The sequence below is a fragment of the Temnothorax americanus genome, unplaced genomic scaffold (assembly GCF_048541705.1).
Source record: "Temnothorax americanus isolate GAGA-0224 unplaced genomic scaffold, ASM4854170v1 Scaffold22, whole genome shotgun sequence".
Taxonomy (NCBI): Eukaryota; Metazoa; Arthropoda; class Insecta; order Hymenoptera; family Formicidae; genus Temnothorax; species Temnothorax americanus.
Window position 1 is genome coordinate 2,022,358 of NW_027509360.1, and position 18,699 is coordinate 2,041,056.

An 18,699-nucleotide genomic window follows, 5' to 3' on the forward strand; every position below is an offset into this window, starting at 1 on the left:
AATTATTGTTTGTATATTTGAAAAAAAAAACAAAACTGGCAGACAAATGTTGGACCTCAAATGAATAACTGAAAATAGAGAACATTATGGAAATTTTACGTCTTTCATGCGCGATAAAATAAACGTTCACCGGATATTCGCCTAATTGATTAATTCCGATCAAATGACGTTGCGTTATGTGTAATTAAAAATACGACATGCTCTCTAACATTCATTTATATTAATATAATAATTACATTACAAACGCGATGCATCGGAATAGCGTTCGTTTATACATTTTGATGCGATTCCGTTTTCATTCCAATGCGGTATTTTGCACATGAATATTTTGTTGATAGTTTATGACATAAATATTGTAGCAAAATTAATACTTGCTCGTTTTCTCGTCGGCAAATATGAACGTTATAATACCGTTTCTTGAAACTCTGCGCGCAATGCAGGAAAAAAAACATCAGCTCTGAACTAGTCAAAAAACGTCGTGTCTTGGAAAGTATGAGATCCATTATGTAAAATAAGCGCACGCGAAGTAACAAAAATGTAACGTTAATAATCCGAAGTTACGGAAAATCTATAATAATAAATCTTTTTCTTTAAGAAAAAAGCTTCACAAAAAAAATTTTTACAATTCCGAGGCTATATACGTACGAGCGGTAAATTCGTTAATATTCAATATAACTGACATTCAAAGCTTCGCAGAACTTCTATTGAAAATAATTAAAAAGAAAATGCAGGGACAGTCTCCATTCCCGCGTGTAGAGTTCCCGGGTATAATTTTCTACGTAAATCCCTACGTGGATTTACCGCTGTGATACGTTCGGCGATGTCAATCAATGAAATTTTTATCCACCCGAGATATACTCTCGAGCGATAATTTTCAATATGTTTCCAATCGTCGATATCTGTGTTCAATTGCATTTGCACGATTCGACGTGACGCCGCGTCATGAACGTTTGCGTAATCGTAACTGGGGAAAAAGTATTGTCTACTCCAATCAATCTGGATTTACTTTGTCAAGGTAAATTTAGGTCGCGAAAAAGGGTTCTTCTCAATTGAATCCCGACACGACTGCAGTTGCAGTCGTTGATTACAATCGCGAGTCGCGCCGTTAAGTTTTTTCCAACTCTGTTGCAATTATTGCTTCACGACTTATATTCGATATGTATAAAAGAATTGAATATTTCTCCCTTGCTCCAGGTTATCAATCGCATACGAATAAATCTCTGTAGAAATACTGTTGTCAAAGAAAGATTAAAATAAAATTTATTCAAAATTATATATATCCAAGGAACCGAAAAAAAGAGCTATTTAATTTTTAATGCATCTTGTGCATTAATTTTATCAGTGCAATAGCTTCCAACCATATATACAACTACAAAGAATCGCGACTCGTGCAAAGAGCTAGATGCACGTGGACAATTGTGTGACACGAGGAAAAAAAAACTAATCGAATATTCCTATACATAATATCTGAAATACAAATAATAGACAAGGGAATAATTTTCCTCGCTTATTGTTGCGAGAAATTCAATTTCATTGAATTTATCGTATTAAGTTTATTGTTCTATTAATGCAGATATTTCTTATGTCTCGTAAGAATTCTGCAAAATATATTTTCTAATGATATAAATATTATATATTTTTAATTATATATATATACAACCCATATAGGATTTTACAATCGGCCCAATACTGGGCCAGTATAACTAATACTGGCCAAAGTATATGGGAACACATATAGATCTCGATGCATCATTAATGTTAGTAATATTAATTCTAATATAAATTCTATTAAAAAATGCGAGTGATATGTCGCGGATACATAAATGGTTTCGTCAAAAATATTTGACGCTAATATGGAAAAATCGACACGGTGTGTCATATTTGTGCAGAGTGCCCCGTGATTCCGTTATATACCTATACTCTTTCTCACCTCGCGCAGATTGACGACCTCGTCGGCGGCTCGCAAAGGATGGGTGAGATATATATTTTACCTCAAGACAAATTAGAGAATAAAGAGCGAATTCCGCGCGTGGCGCGAGCGCCCGCTAGATATCGCCGAAGCTCGTTTTGAGCACGCTCGAGAATTTAATTGCTAGCGTTCTTAGGATTCCCGGTGGAAGTTTCTTTTCTATGCCACTACACACGTCTTCATCCTTCCGATCGTTAGGCTCCTACTAACAAGTTTGCGATTCTACCTTCGTTCTGAACTTCCTGTTATTATTTGCATCAATTTTGTTGTTCTTCGTATATATAAGAGTCAACTTTCATATAAAGTATCTATGTAAAAAGAAGCGAATTTTGAACATACTCACGTATATTACGCGTTACAGAAATCACAATTCTTCTCGTAGTATATATATATAGAATGATATTCTTCCCTGTGATCTTTTTACAATGTGTGTATGCGTAGAAGAGATTAAATTAAAAATAATTATTTAATTAATACTGCATCTTCGTAAAAAAAATATTTCCTATTGTTTTCTAAATTAGTTTTTCGAGTCATATTGAAAACTTTAGTGAAGAAAAATTACTCTTACTCTTTTTTTTCTTTCTATCTCTGTTTCGTCCGTATATAGCGCGACATTTTAATTCGTCTCTCTATCAGATCAACAGCGTCCTGCTCGTGCACCGCGTGTATGAATATTGCATAAACGCGAAGCGCAATTTTCCCGGTACATCGTCAGATTGACAAATTTACCGCGAACGCGTCGGTGGAACTTTGCGGAGTGGACACCTCGTTAAAGATCGCTATATGCAACTCGGGTAGCTCGGTTAGGAAGCTACCCGATTTTCTCTATCGTGGATAGATAAGCGGTCAAGCATAATTTTCAAAATTGAGAGATGGCTCTAGTTCAGGGAATGCTTTTAGATATTAAATGCATTCAGCATCTTTTAATGTCGTTTTATAAAAGCAATAAGAATAATTGCTGATATACAAAAAGAAATTTCAAACATTATTCAACACTATTATTTCTCCTCATATTAATGAATAATTATTTACCGGTATAAGATATAGATATTTTTTTTTAAACAAGGAAGTCGACAAATAATCAAAAGAAGCTAAATATATGTGTTAAATACAGAATACATTTTAATAAACACTAAAAAAGTAATTTTGCTTTCTTATAAATAGTTATAAATAAATATAGTTACTAAAAAAAGAATGGTAAAATATTCCTAATATCGTTCATGCGTTATACTTATATTTTTTACTATCTCCTACCTAAGTTTTTTCTCTACAATCCCATGGATTTTTCTATTTAGCGAAACATTGAAAGTAAAAATTAATATTTTTGTAGAATTGGAAAACTTTATAGAATAAACTATATACAAAAGGAGAAGTGAAAGCAGAAAAAGTAGGAAACATTGCGCATCTTCCTTTTCGTTTTTTTTTTTATTATAAAAAGCCTTGTGCTTTATTTAATTTCTCTTGAAGAATATCGTGAGAATTGCACCTGCTTCCTTTCTTTCCTTCTTTCAGTGATAATAAATCTTCGTGACTATACTCTCGTTGGGGAACTCAGTACCAGAAATTTTTCAAATCCACAACCCTCTTATTACCGCGCCCAACGATTTGTGGATGAAAAAGACAAAACAGCGAAAAATAAAATGATGCATGAAACTAGTCTGCAAAGAATTAATTCTTCACCATTCACATTACCGCACTGTCATATTTTTTCGAATCTTTTCGCGACAAGTCAGAAATCAATACATATGATATCTTATATTTTTGATAACAGCGCAATGATGAGACATTATTTTGATGTAAAATGCATATATCTCTCTCACACTTTTGTATATATAATGTACTGTCGTGTATACCATCATCTGCAAATTATCTGCATATTAAAAAGTTAAGACTCTTTAAAATATATAGTACATTTATGTAAAATTCGCTTCATTAACTTCATTGGCTTCCTCGAAACGAGCGAACGTCTTTGTTCCTAGCAAAAGTCATATAACTTATATTAGAGTTAATACCTCTCTTGCGAAGTTTCCATTCAATCTAAATATTATATAATCAAATAAGATTTGAAACAATATCTAACTAAGTGCGTGTTTCTAACTGTAACAACACTTACAAAGCTTGTGCTCGGTGAGTCGCGGGGATAGAAGTAGAAGCAGCATCGAGCTGTCTCCCAGCTCTTTTATTATTATTATTATTATTATTATCATCCTCATCCTTCCGCAAGATATCGCACGCATTCGTTCGCGGCCGGGGGAGCTTATTTGTTATTCAAAGGACGTCGTAGGAAGAAATGCAAATGCTACCCCTGCTAGGGGTTTCAATGCTTTCTACGCGTACTCCGCCACGGCTTCACATTTTCCCGCGTCACACATATATTCCATCTCCTTTCGTCACGTCGCAACCAGTTGATTCGCCGTTTCGCTTTTTTCTACATTTTCATGATGGGAAATTGAAAGTCGGGGTGTAAGAACCAAACAAGCCCGCACTTTTTCACGCGGCGCGTCACTCGGTAATCGATGAGCAGCGACAAAAATAATATTCAACTAACGGCATTTAGAAAACAATCGCTTATTTTTATTCTTTATTCAAGCAGTTACGAGGTAAATAGCATCTAATTAATTGTGTTCAAAATAATCAATTATTTATACTGTTATTATTTGTACAATTAGACTGTTTAACAGAGACAAAAATAATATTACATAAATTAGAGTAACAGTGAGAAAATATTAGTTATTTGTCAATTAATATTTGATTAATAATGACACATCGTTTTCTTGCAAGAGGGAAGAAACATCTCTGTAATACGTGAAAGAAGGCAAAGCGAAAAAGAAAGTATAAAATAGAAAAAAAAGCGAACCTAAACACGCGGGTTTCTGCAGCAATCGAAGCATGTTGTAAACGTTATCGCAGCATTTTCAGTATTCGCTTCGAAATACGGTGAAATGCTCGATAAAATTTCAAAATAACTCGGACAGCTTTCTTGGCTCTCTTATAGGGTTTGAAAAAGTGGACTCTCGCTGCGACTAGTTCCCTCGCAGGCCGGGGCTTGAATTCCCATTTAACACGCCTCACCTCTTTTAAACACCAGGTATCCCTTTCGCTTTGGCTCGTATTCTCGTTTTACAACTGGCGCTAAACGTGACCATTTCATTCTCATCTCGCGATAACACCAAACACGACATTTATATTCGAAACTAAGAATCGCGGATAATCACGCTTATCACTACATGTGGGACACGAATATGTTGATCAAGAAAGCTGATCAAATCTTGAATGATTATTTTATTAAGTGAATATTTGACGAGATCCTCTTTTATCGAGCAAAATTACATTTACATAGTGTCTAACATTGTTAATATTATTACATTAGAACCATCGAGAAGATTTATTATTGAAATAGGATTACCTTCGTATAACATCGATACGTGAACAAATGAAGATTTAATATCTGTCTGTCTGTCTAAAATTACTGCGCACAGTCGAAATGTTCGATTAGAATATGAAGAATTCGAAATGATAGCGCGTGACTCGCTTAAAGTCACCGGGGTTACATTAAATCTCGAGATTTTCGAAACGGAGTTTGAATATCAATGGCGCGATGCGCTGCGTCGCATGCAAGATTAAACGGAGTCGACCAGCGGCATTTTATTCAACTGTAAATTTCACCGGCCGCGTAGATATCGGCGATGTAATTATTAATTTAATTAAGTTGCGCGATGGAGTCGGTGCGATTCATTGCGGGGCCCAACGCTCCTCGGGAATCACCAAGGAAATCTTTGCGATTCCTCGCAATTCCTCGTGTCTCTCGAGGAAATCTCTAAATGCAATTGTGCTTTTTATAGATTTTCGATAATTAAGGCCGTGCAGAGCGCGCGCGCAAACGCACGGCGAAACCGTCATGAAAACCTGGCAAATGATGCACATTGTTTGTATGCTGTCATTCGATTTACGCTGTGTAAAGCCCGTACGACGTAAGCCCGTAAGCGAGAGCGACGACAGTTATTCGTAAGAAAAAAGATCACTTTCGTGCATAGTAGATCAGTCGCTTTCTATGTAAATTGTATACGGTACATTATAGCGAACTTTCGATTTTAACCCTGAAATGCGCGGCTCTTTGATTGAAGGCGAATAAATTATATTTCGCTTCCCTGTTACTCCCCTACCGTTCGCTTCCTCTCTCGTTACTCATTTTCACAAATAAAAAGAATGATTATATTGTGTGAGATTATAGAAACAAGAAAAAGAACAATTGATCAGAAATAAGGTCTCCATTTTTTTTTTAAATTTAATTATCGTGGAAACATCAAATTGTTGCGCACCTCTATTTGAAGCTTGATGCTGGCTTGAAAGCCCGCGATTGAGAAAGGCTACATGAAAGTTGAAAATAAACGTCGTGGAGAATAATGGTTGTATTGCACAATTCAACAATCGATTCGAATATAGCGCCTCTGTCAAAGTGAATCGCCCCCCGACTAAACTCGCTTCCGATCAAACTGCGTTACAAATACAATGCAGCACATTTCTAGAACCGTCCAAGCTTGTTACCGAATAAATCGTTATCTTGTAATTGCCGCACACAATGGCTAAACATGCGTCTATTATTCGCTCCTTGCCCCTGTATTTGCCAGAAAATACGTTATCAGCGAGTGCTGCGGACTTTCGCTGGTTCGTTTTATCACGTTTTCATTGGGAAATATTTATTGAAGTTCTTTCCTTTATTCTCGTAAATAATTACACGCGAGAAAAATCAATTAAATCTCTTTTGTTCTTGAAATGTGTGTGTATGTGTTTATTAAAATTCTAGCAATTTAAAAATTATTCATGCCGTTCAAAATTATTTGTCATTGTATAAAATTATATTTTCAAATTATTGTATTATTCAACATCATTTTTGTTTATTTGTCCATTTGCCTATATATAAACGACATTTAAAATGTAAAATTTAATATGAAATATAAAATAAATATTACCATGCCTTTATAAAATCAATATTTACCAAAAAGCACAAAAAGAAGTCAATATCCTTCAAAAACCGATCTCCTAGTCGAGCCACAATAACCATGCACTAATAACTTGTAATAACGCGCGAATCTAATCGAGCAGAGTTTGTGAAACATTTTTCGCGCGCACAAGTATATCTTCAAATGATTATCATGAAGGGGACATTGAGATTGTAACGGTGCATTTACCCGACAAAGCAACATCGTTGCGCTTTGTCACTCCACGAATCGTGGCAAAGGCAGATATTACTCTGAGCTAATCCTCGCTCATAATTCATAATTTCGCGACGAGAGAATCGGGGAAAGAGCGTTTTGACAAACATTTGCACATTTATTTCAAAATCCAATCGAAACGTAGCAGCTTGATAATCAAGTATCAAAGATGGATATATAAAATAAATTGCACTTCGGTTTGCTTAACAAAATTGTGAATCTGATCCAATAACACTTGCACTTCCCTCTACCGCCTTCTCGGTCCCCTGGATAATCCCACCACTTTGGAGACGATCAGTGTAAAGCTTCGCACGTGTGTGCATAAGTTATTGTTTCAAATACGTACGCTTAGTGCGAGATTACAACATGACGAACTGACCTACTCTCGGTAGATTCAAGGAGCAATATTTAAATCGACCGAGGTACTCGCGTCTTGTGTTGACGAGAATGTCCCGGGTGCTCGAGTCGAGGCTCTCGCGAAATGAAAGGCACGCGCGCCGTGCCTTGCTTTTAGCTGGGCTTCGACGGCGATAAAACCTCCTCGAAGCGTTATGGCGCGGCGCAGGAACACTTAAACGAGATCTTCAATTTACCTTTGGCGAATCGTTCGATTCCCTCGGCATGCTATAAACAAGTTTCCACCCCGGCCGAACGCGCCCCTCAACTCGCGCCTACCGCGTGCGCGCAAAAGCGAGAGAACTTTCATCTAGCTGGAGATATCCGTGTCCTTTGAAGATAGCACCGGATCGCCAGGTCCGAAAGAGATAGAAATTTTCGCTCGGATATGCGACCCGCGGTTCTGAAATCCCGCGGCTTTGGAATTGCGACGATGCGATCGTTACGCCCATCGGATAGGTCCTAAAAGCGGCGAGGCGTCCACGAATCGGTAAACCGCTTTAACCAAAATTTTGTACACTAATTCCATAATACTCGGATATCGGATACCAACTACCGCAAGTAACACGGAATTAAATCTAATGATGCTTAATCCAAACTTATGTGATTTCCAAATAGTGCTCGCTCATCTTTCATAAAATTATAACTTTCAAAAAAATTTGAGATTCTCTAAACATATATCTGATGGATATTTCATATAAAATCTGTATAACATATATTCATGCTCATGGAAATTTAAGCATTCTTAGATTTCTTAATACGTTTTTTGAAAAAAAAAAAGGATATAACTCGCAGCGATCCGATTACAAATTCGATTCACGAAACTCATCTGAATCTTTCGATATAAGTTTTCGAAACAAACAGTATAAGCCAAGCAAGAAATTTTAATCGAAAAGGCGCCTCTCTGTCTTTCTCTTCTATTCACAACTTTTTAATTTTCTACTTTATATGACTTGTGGTGACTAAAGCCATAAATTAAAATTACTTTCAGAAAAAATTTACCGAAAATTGACTGAAGGATAATTTTTTTGTTATCTGTATACGCTCTTGAGGAAGATAACATGTCGTCCCCTTAATTCTTATATAACTTTATTTTAGAAATTGTCGATGCCACGATGTTAAAAACTTTCCTTCTAGTTTAGTCGTTACTGTTTTTGGTTCCAAGAAAATGTGCAATCTAAGACGCCGTATAGGAAAAAAAAAGAAAGATACGCCGTCTACAATGTACTTAATTCCTTCTTGTGGCCGGTAATACCGTTCGCATCGTTTCACCGAGATCGATTTTCTGGGATGATGAAAATGCTCGGCACGGCTTTTCATCACGAGCCAAGAGTTGTAAGGGTGTTCCGGACATATCACGTTATACATCAGAGATTAGACTAAACAAAGGATACTAAAGATTGAAGAATTACAGTTAATAATAGTCTTCCATTAAATTTTTATAAAGAAACGTCAATTTCAAAAAATCGTTAAAGAATTTTTATGCAATATTCTGTTAGTTATTATTGATTTCATGACGAATTCTCTTTGTTCGAACTATCTTGATCTTTTGGAACGTGTTTGCTTCATTGCCAGATTTTCATTAATCATGCGAGGAAAACAAATTTTTCGCAGCATGTGTATTTCGCACATAAAACGGAATCATGACGTTTATAGTTAATGTCTTATACTTGGCGCATAAAATATGAATCGAATTTCCTTCGCGCTCAATTATACTATCAACTTCCCGCTTTATAAAATTTAATTACGAAACTTCACTTAACTCGATATCCGTATGTAAAACGCTGTTCCATAATTTCTATCTACATTACATGTTAAATCGAGATCACTTTGATCTTGCCAGTTACTCTGCAAGCCTATAATTATTTTCAAACTTATCGTCGTTACTTAGCGAATAAGATATTCTTCAGTAAAAACCACGTGTTGCCTTCCGTTGAATAAAATTACAACTGTTATTAGTAAAAGTAAATCAATTGTATAAGTTGGCCAAAATAAAATGTCTAGTGGTAAAGTGCCAAAAACACAACCATATGAAAATAAAAAGTAGCACAGTAAATGCATAGAATACTTATTCTGATTCATAATTTTAAATACTTCAGTATATCATAAATCAATATTATGCTTTTAAATTCATGACTTTTGATTATATTAGATTTATATTAATGTATTAATCAAATTATATTATAATTAAATTTATATTGACTCACAATTTACAATTAAATAAAAATTTAATAACAGAAAAAAGCAAAAAATATTTTTAATTTTTGTTTCACCGTATTATGCCGGCACTAAACGAGATTAAAATACAATAGAACACAGTTTGCGATGCAGATTTTTCCTCGCAAATGGTTTAATCCACTTCAGCTATACATTAAACGTGCTTTAAAGTGGCAAGCGCTAAATAGATACCGATTATAGATAGTATTATCTAATTACACGATTATCGAACAGCGTGTGCAAAGGGAACCTGTCTCTACTGAAGTTGAGGCTAAAGTTGGGGCAGTTTGCGAACCGCAGGCTTTGAAATTACCTCGACCCACTAAAATATATCGCCAGATGCTGTAGATGCAGAGTTCCAGATTTTTCATGGAAAGCACTATTAACGCATCTCACATGAAGTGAGAGAACGAGAGAGAGCCTTGATGATAAAGACCAAATAACAAATTTAATTCACAAGCGCATATATATGAAACATAAAATCCAATTAATTTGTTTTTCCAAACAGATTTCCTTTTTTTCTATCAAACTTTTTAATATGTAAAATATCAAGCCACATTTAAAGTAAATTTTATAAATGGATGTTTTATTTGTGTTTTTAAATGCCATATTGCTCGGTCTAGAAATACGGGGATTAATATCGATTTTCCAATGGAGCTTATCATGTCGCGAGCACGCGGTTCTCTCACGCTTCGTCTTCTGAAAGCTCAGTTGAGGAAAGAAGAGGAACTGTGAGGGAGAAAAACGCTGCAGGGCCGTGGACAAGACGGAGGAATCGGGTGGAAACTCCGAGCTCTTGAGGAAATGGCCTACAGACCTTACCGCAACCCGCTTCACGACTATGGCGATATATTTCACGCAAGAAACTCAGAGCTCGTTAGCACGTGGAAATCGCGGGAAAATCCGCGTACGTCGCGAGCTCTCTTCCTCGTGCGACCTGCGGAAAACCGGGTGGAATTTACACGACAAGCGTGAATTTCTTCGGCCGAATATACGCGCGTAATAGTATTATCATGAAATTAGGAGAGCAAGAAAATCCAGAGGAAACGTTAAAATTAAAAAAATAGACATCTATTACGTAAAATTTAAATTTAGATGTTCGAGTATATCATAAAATTCCAACATCTAAGTATCAAATTTAATTATTTTTACAATAAATTGATGTTAAAAACCTTGAATTTCCTGAAGATCATATCAATAAAAAACTGTATTCCATATAAAATTAAAAGATAATCTAATGTTGTCGTGAAAGAGCAAAGATATATGAAACGGGTTTTCGAAAACATAAACTTGGTGCGCAAGCGAGAAATCGTTTCAAAAATTCTGGCGAGATTTCTGCGAGCCTGCCTGTCTCTGTTTCGCGCACGGAACCGGCCGTGCAGTTTCAACGTCTGTCGATATCACGTAATAGACTGTTTGCCAGGTGTACTGAAAGGCGGAATAGGAAAACGCTCGAAAGTAAATACGTTCATCCTGGGAGCGATGAATCGTCGCATTGTCGAGTTCACCGTCTCGCGAACGCGAAGTTCACTCGCACACAACGGCGACGCCCGCCCTCGCAGGCATCGCACGCATTGTGCCCCGGAGTCTTCGTCTCATCGTAAACTTATCCAATTACTAATAAAACTTAACGACATCTAATTAACGATTAAACGCCGTCAGACTGTTACGACAAGAAGCAATCGCGCGTGTGTATACCAAGTAAACGCATGTTTTTCTCGCGTTTCCGAAATTTATATTCTGAAAAATGGAAGATGGATTTTTTTCCAATAAGATCCAAGTCAGTGCATTTGTTGTTGTATAGAACAAACTTGTAAAATTATGAGTATGATAAAAAAGTAATATCAATCTTTGTACATGTATTCTAATCATTATTAAATAATCGACTACTATAATAAAATCTGAAAATACTACTGTTTTTCATCAGAATTGTAAACAAATCTGTAGATAAATATACAAGATAAAATTACCTAGTGTGTTATTGTCACAAATTCTTCATATGATACCCCGTGATGAAGTCGCCATTCGGCCATTCGCCAATATCGATTCGTGCGCCATCGCTCTTCCGCTCGCCGAATTCAAGTGTGTGACCTCTTCTTCGTCGTTGATCTTTTCCTTTCTTCTTTTTTCTCTCTCTCCTCTGGCATTCATCTTGCTTTACTTCGGCGTTCTCTCGTGATTTTCCGTGTCTCCTCGGCGATTTATCGCTTCGCTCGATAGGTCTTCACGGCTCGATCGTTAAATGTATTCGCATGAAACTTTCCAAGGCAACGCTTTCAAACAATCTCGAATTTGCTTACGAATGTATCGCAAGCGTCGGATTATTTGATTTATTCTTACTAAACTGGTGCATACAAAATGAATTGAATCTCCAAAGTCGGTCTTGCACGACAATTCACGAAACAAATCTCTCTTCGTGATCCGTTATTACATATCGTGATAAACTAGCATATTTATATATATAAAACTAGATTTTATTTCTCCGAACAAGGTTTAAAATTTTCACTACAATTGCATAGTGATTTAATTCTTATTGTATAACAGAAAACCATTTTTGATTCTAAAATTTCCCATGCAGCATTATCGAGACGAGATTATGGGGAAAAAATATGTCAGGTATTTGCATTGAAATTGTTTCAGCTGAACGTATTCAATATCACCAAAACTAAAAGATATTATCGGTAGAAAACCAACATTTCATGCGTAACAACGCTAAAATCGAGCTAAAATATACTCGCGTTTTTCCCCCGCATTTTGATTGCTTTTTCAAAAATTAAAATGTACCGCAAAGCACGGTTTATCGGATCGATGACGATATTTCTCCCGCTCGTTTTACGATTTAGCAATCTGCGATTAAAAACATGACTATACGGGACTGATGATCGCGGTTTTAGCGATTGGAAAGAAGTGCTCCGGAGTTTATTATTCACGCGATGTACGCGAGCCTTTCGTCGTGAGGTCGAATTCGATCTTCGAAGACGACGATGCATGTCCCTTTTCCTCATGAAGACTCTTTGGCAGTCCCGTTCCATTTGCCGTGTAACGACTTCAGCGAGGTTCAAACGGAGTAAATCTCGTCGTCGATTTCTTCTCCGAGATACTCGCGGCAATGACAGAAATGCGTGTAAAAGATTTCGAGTAAGAGCGGACTAAGTTTGTACCAATAAGGATAAAGTCGTCTAAAATACAAAAAATAGATAGGAGGAATTTAATTTCTTATCGTTGAATTGGCCAAGTCGAAATCTCTTTCCTTCTGGCCGGAGAAGAACATTGGCTCTGCTACAAGTTACATTATTTACATTTATGAGATTCGAGAATATTATATCGAAAATATTGTTTTACGCAAACACACATGTCTTATATTTTCCGTTTTCAAGGAGCCAAAAGAAGTGCATCGCGCAGCGCTAAATAAACGACGACTTTCTTTCTCTCTCTCTCTCTCTCTCTCTCTCTCTCTCTCTCTCTCTCTCTCTCTCTCTCTCTCTCTCTCTCTCTCCTCTCCTCTCCTCTCTCAATTTCTCTTTCTCTCTTTTTCTTGCTTTCCATTTTATCGGACTTCTCGCGGATGTCGTACTCGCGGAAGCGGAGAAATGGCCGAGTCAGCGCAGATACGGAGAGAGTTATCGGCGGGATTCCCGGGAATTCCCGCGAAATATCCTCGAGTTTCTTACTCGAGCGGATCGGGCTGCGAGTCACGTGGCCGTTCTGAAATCGCGAGCGCGCAAGAGAACTGCGAGAGTTTTGCGTTTCGCTTGCACAGAGAAAGCAGGGATATTACGAGAATCCACCTTTTAGTAGAAGGGAAAAGGCTCATTGCCGATCAATAGCGTCTATCTTATCCGGGCAGACATTTAATTTTATTTGGATAAACGTGACATTCGCGCGTTCCAAGAACAGACATTCGATTATATGTATACAAATGCAAGTGCATGGGAGTTTATCGTAGAGTATGGATATTTTAATTATTTTCCCGTTGGGCATAAACTTTAGCTATTTCTTATGCACCTGATCACTTCCTTGCATTCCGAAATCCTCGCTTCGAACTTCAGAATCTCTGTGTCTGTTATCGTATTCTTAATTTCAGCAATGTTTCAGATCTTTTATATACAAAGTTGAAAAAGCATCTGAGAACAACAATTTAATTCTCGTTGTTTTCACAATGCACACACGATATCATAAATGCTAAAAAAAAAAGGTTTAGAAACAGATTAAATAAAAGAACTCTCTTTAAAAACGAAATGTTCGTCGAATCTATTTAGATATACTTTTCGCAATTGTTGTGCTTGCCTAAACCGCATATTGCAACAAAAAAAAAGAAAAAGAAAGAACGTCAATAAAATAAGATACAGATGTTCCCTCGGAAGTTAGTAGGCGAAGAATGCCATTTCGTGCCGTTATTTGACGCTTGTATCTATAGGCCGTCCTAAAACGGCGGAAGCGAACAACGCTGTAAAGAACGCGAACTCGATAAACAGGATTCGCATCTACATCCGTGCAGACAGCTCTCTCTCTCTCTCTCTCTCTCTCTCTCTCTCTCTCTCTCTCTCTCTTTCTCTCGTTCTTTGCAACGAACTTGTAAGGAACTCGTAAAGATCTCGCAACGATCTCGCGAAAAGACCACCGCCACCAGTGTATCTTCGCGACTTCGTCCCGTCGACACAGCGACATAGACATGTCGTGAAAACGCGGATATAGACTCCGAGCTCTCACAGGATATCAAAGCTGAGCTTTTATAAAAAAAATAAAAAATATATAAAAAAAATAGACATCGCCTCTCTTACAGCGTACTCGCGTCGAGATCAAGTGACGACTTATTGCGAGCGCGCACTCAGTGATCATGTTCAAAACGAATCGAAGGGTTATCATTGAGTTTGTAAAAACAAAAAAAAATAAAGTCTATATTAAGGACGTTCTCTCGTCCTTATACTAGAGAAAATCGATTTTCTTTAGATTTTCTTGAAACTGTGTGAATATACGTTAATTTAGGTGTGCTTTATGCATGGTATAAATTTCAGTACCTCTTCCGGTATAAAAAATCAAGATACTGAGCCTCAAAGTTTCAACTTTTACTAATGAAAAGGTTTTCCAGGCCAAACGCTAAGAGATACGAAGTTGGCCAAGAGGACCAAAGTTGCTCCTCTCGTCGAGTTATATAAGAAAAAAAATGCCAAAATTAAAAAAAATTATTTATTTATTTATTTATTTTTTTTTACTTTGAGGCTCAGTATTTTTATTTTTTATACCGGAAGAGGTACTGAAATTTATACCACGCATAAAGCACACCTAAACGTATATTCACAGTTTCAAGAAAATCTAAAGAAAATCGATTATCTCTAGTATAAAGACGAGAGAACACGTCCTTAATCTGCAGTATAACGATCGAAGGCTGTACGAGTGTATAAAATTTAAAAAAAGAAACATGTGAATAAAATTTTGCAAAAAATATAGGAATAAATGGATTGTAACCTGGTCGAATAATTCAACGAAAAGAATGGACAAAAAAATACGCGATTTTTTCAAGACAGTCCGTAGATTAAGATAACGTAATATATCATCGTGATAAGAATACCGCTCTCGTATATCTGCTGATTCCAACGAGGTCATTAGTGCAATATACGTGCAAGGTTCATGCACTTCGACTCGGTAGAAATTAACGTTTTACCCACCATAAAACCCTCTTTCACGCCATTCGAGAAACGTGTAATTAACGGATAGATCTTCTTATGTTTAAAAACTTTCGTAACTAAGATCGATGAGGCTTCTGCCATACATCCGCCTACGATACGATAGGTCGTGCGAAAAAAAAATATAGGAACAAAATTAGGAGACCGGGCGATAAATGATTAGTCGATAAAACGAACGGGTAGACAAAAGGTATAATACCCAATCCCATTCGCATTACGAAGACGGCGGAATTATTGGAAGTATCCAACGCGTTTTCGCATTTCCCCTGAAAACGGATAATCCTGCCGCGCGTCTAGCGATCCATAATTAATCAAACTTATCGGCATAGTTCTCCGGAGAACTCATAAGATCGCGACGGTATTACAATCAAGCCTCGCGAAAAGCCTCGACTTAAATTTCGCATTCAAGTTTTGATGCGTTGCGATCGCAAGATCATAGTATATTATTACAGTCTTATTTGGTCTACATTTTTATATGATGAAATTTACCTAAGAAAATTTTACTAATGTTACTTTCGCTACTTTAATGTTAAATTGTAGAGGAAAGAGAAACATGATAGAGATTAAAATTCATTCCGGATTTAATCGTAAACATTCGTCGATTAAAATTAGGTTTGAAAATATACTGGAGAAACGCCGAAGCAAAGAAGATGGAGGCAAATTGTTACTTCTTCTCGAAGCGAAGCTTAGTAATTGGCGCTGGATGAACGACTTGCCCTGCTCGATCTTGACTGATCGTCCTGTCAAGAGCGCGAGTCTTTTCTTATCGGAAAAAAGGAGGAGCTGACGGATCTAGCGTGCGTCCAAAAAAACGCGGATAACATACGCGACCTACAAAATGCCGGGAGACGGGCTCATCACCTTACAATTTGTGACGAGAGCGATACGATGCGATCGTCGCAATAGCAAAATTATCCGCGCTTAACATTTAAATTAACAACCTCGGTGCGCGCCCGAAGCAACGTATGTCCGAACCGACGATCGTGAATCATCGCAAATTTCAATTGCGCTACATACGATTTCGCAACGAGCGCGGGTTTTCGATTTGCATCGATAAGTGTGATATAGCGCGCCGCAGGTAATTTCAGATATGTAAATTACAATATCGATATTTTCCCGTCGACGGCGAAAAAGTTCTACATGGGGCTTGTCAGATAATATTTGCTGTATTACATATTTACATCTCGAGCAAGAGAGGTATGATATAACGTTATATCACATGTATATATATGGGATCGCCGCTCAAATAAGATACTATTGCAGATTCATTCGCGTTTTACGCGAGAAATAGACCACTGGGAAATTCTGATGTGTTATATACATGGTTATTTTAATTTCAGTTTTTTTTTTTACTTCATTACTCCATTATTAATTTCAGTTTTTATTTAAATTACAAGATTATTTAAAAATTACAGATTTTTTTTTATTCTCGGTAATTCTCGGTGTATGATTCCTACATCCAACATGCATACATATCTATTATTTAATTATTTTGTTACTACTGTACAAATAGAAAGTAGCGCGTAAACTTCTGTGTAATAATAATTCCGTTTAATAATTCTGTTCTGATAATTTACGCCAAAATATTAAATCTCTTTTAATTTTTAAATGCAATGCAAATGCGATTTTTTAAATGCAAATTATACAGCTTTTAAAACAAACAGATTATTTGCGTACAGCGTTTAACATTGAATTTTATGGAAAATCCACTTCAGCAGCTTTGACAATTGAAAATTAATTTCAGCAATTTCCCAGTGATTACATATCGCATGTCCTGCATCGCAGATTTGCAGGCCCCCGACACAGGATTTCGAGTAGCGCCGACCTATCGGAGCGTAACACGTCGCCGCATGTCATTATCGACGTAATGGCACGACGGGTATATCTCTCGCGTGCACGTGCGTGTTGCGCGTATGCGTTTACGATCGGGACACGTCCAGGTTGCGAGATTGCGACCTGGCAAGAATATATCGTATCGTAAGGAAATCCTTACCAGCGATCGCCATATACGCGAGTATAGCGAGAGAGAAAACACACGGACAAATTTCGAAGAGAGACGAGAAAATTATATCGATCGGTGAGTGAGTGATGTGAGTACAGGTAAGGCGTGGGCCAAAGAGCCGATGTACTCACATGGATTTTAAATCAACGAGCTGTAAATTTTATTTTATCGATTGAGCTCTAAAAAAGAGCAGATTCTAAAGGAATTCTCCCTCCCGCACTCGGTCTTATATCATTGTACACCTTACGTCGTTATATAAAATCATAATTAACTAGCATAAAGCTTGCAATAATAATAGTTGACCTCTTTCTCTTTCACTGCATTATGTTGTCCTAACTGATCCTTGCGTTTAAACGAGTTAAAAAGAGTATCCGGTAGTATACAGTTTTTCTGGAGACCATTCCATTTGAAAAAACATTACTTTTGTAGTTTGCAAAAGGAAGACTTTTGTCTTTCTTTCGTGACCATTTCTATTTCTTCAGAATAAAAGGTTTCCGGGCATGACTGTGCCATCGCATATGCGCTTTAGTTGTAACCGAGGGATTTAGTGTTATTATTGACGTATCATAGAGAAACAATTTAACAATTAGCCCACCGCTTACAATATACACTCACATCCTCGATAACTTTTCCCTATTTCTTCTTAATAACTTTCTACTTCTGTTGCATTTAACATTGAGATTCCATGCAATTTGACTTATTTCATTATAAGCACCTTTTATATACGAATATTCGTGTAAACACTGTAAACGAATGAACTAAATTATCATGAGCGTCATTCATCTTGTGGAACGGAAATGGTTCTCTCGTGGAAGACACATAAACTGAATGTCTTTATAAAGTCGCTGGGAGTCGATTCCAACCTAACCAAAAGATGCATCTACCTCTGAGATGCAAATCTTCCTTCCCGTAAGGAAGAGGCCTCGTAATTGGGGAGATGAACGTGTTACCCTTGCCTCGCGAAGATTGATGATCGCGTCCGACGAAGAGCTGGGCGCCCGGTTCGTCCTTAAATGATGAAGACTCCCTCTCGCTCCGGCGGGCCACCCTCGGATCCACCGGAGAAGAGAGAAAATTATCTGGCCGATCTAACGGCAATTTCGCCACGGCGACGAAATTGCTTCGGCCGTGCCGCGACGACGTCGCCCTCGTACCGTCCACCTCGACGAAATTCACGCGAGAGCGTAATAGTTTCGCAGCGAGATATTTTTCTATTCG

General features: G+C 37.2%; 2 protein-coding genes across 7 annotated transcripts in view; one reads left to right on the forward strand and one right to left on the reverse strand.

Moving 5' to 3' along the window:
• LOC143898137 (uncharacterized) overlaps window positions 1–18,699 on the reverse strand; it is a 331,198-nt gene that overhangs the window by 181,384 nt on the left and 131,115 nt on the right. The window lies entirely within an intron of this gene.
• Window positions 1–18,699, forward strand: part of LOC143898129 (dipeptidase 1) — a 130,407-nt gene that overhangs the window by 2,020 nt on the left and 109,688 nt on the right. The window lies entirely within an intron of this gene.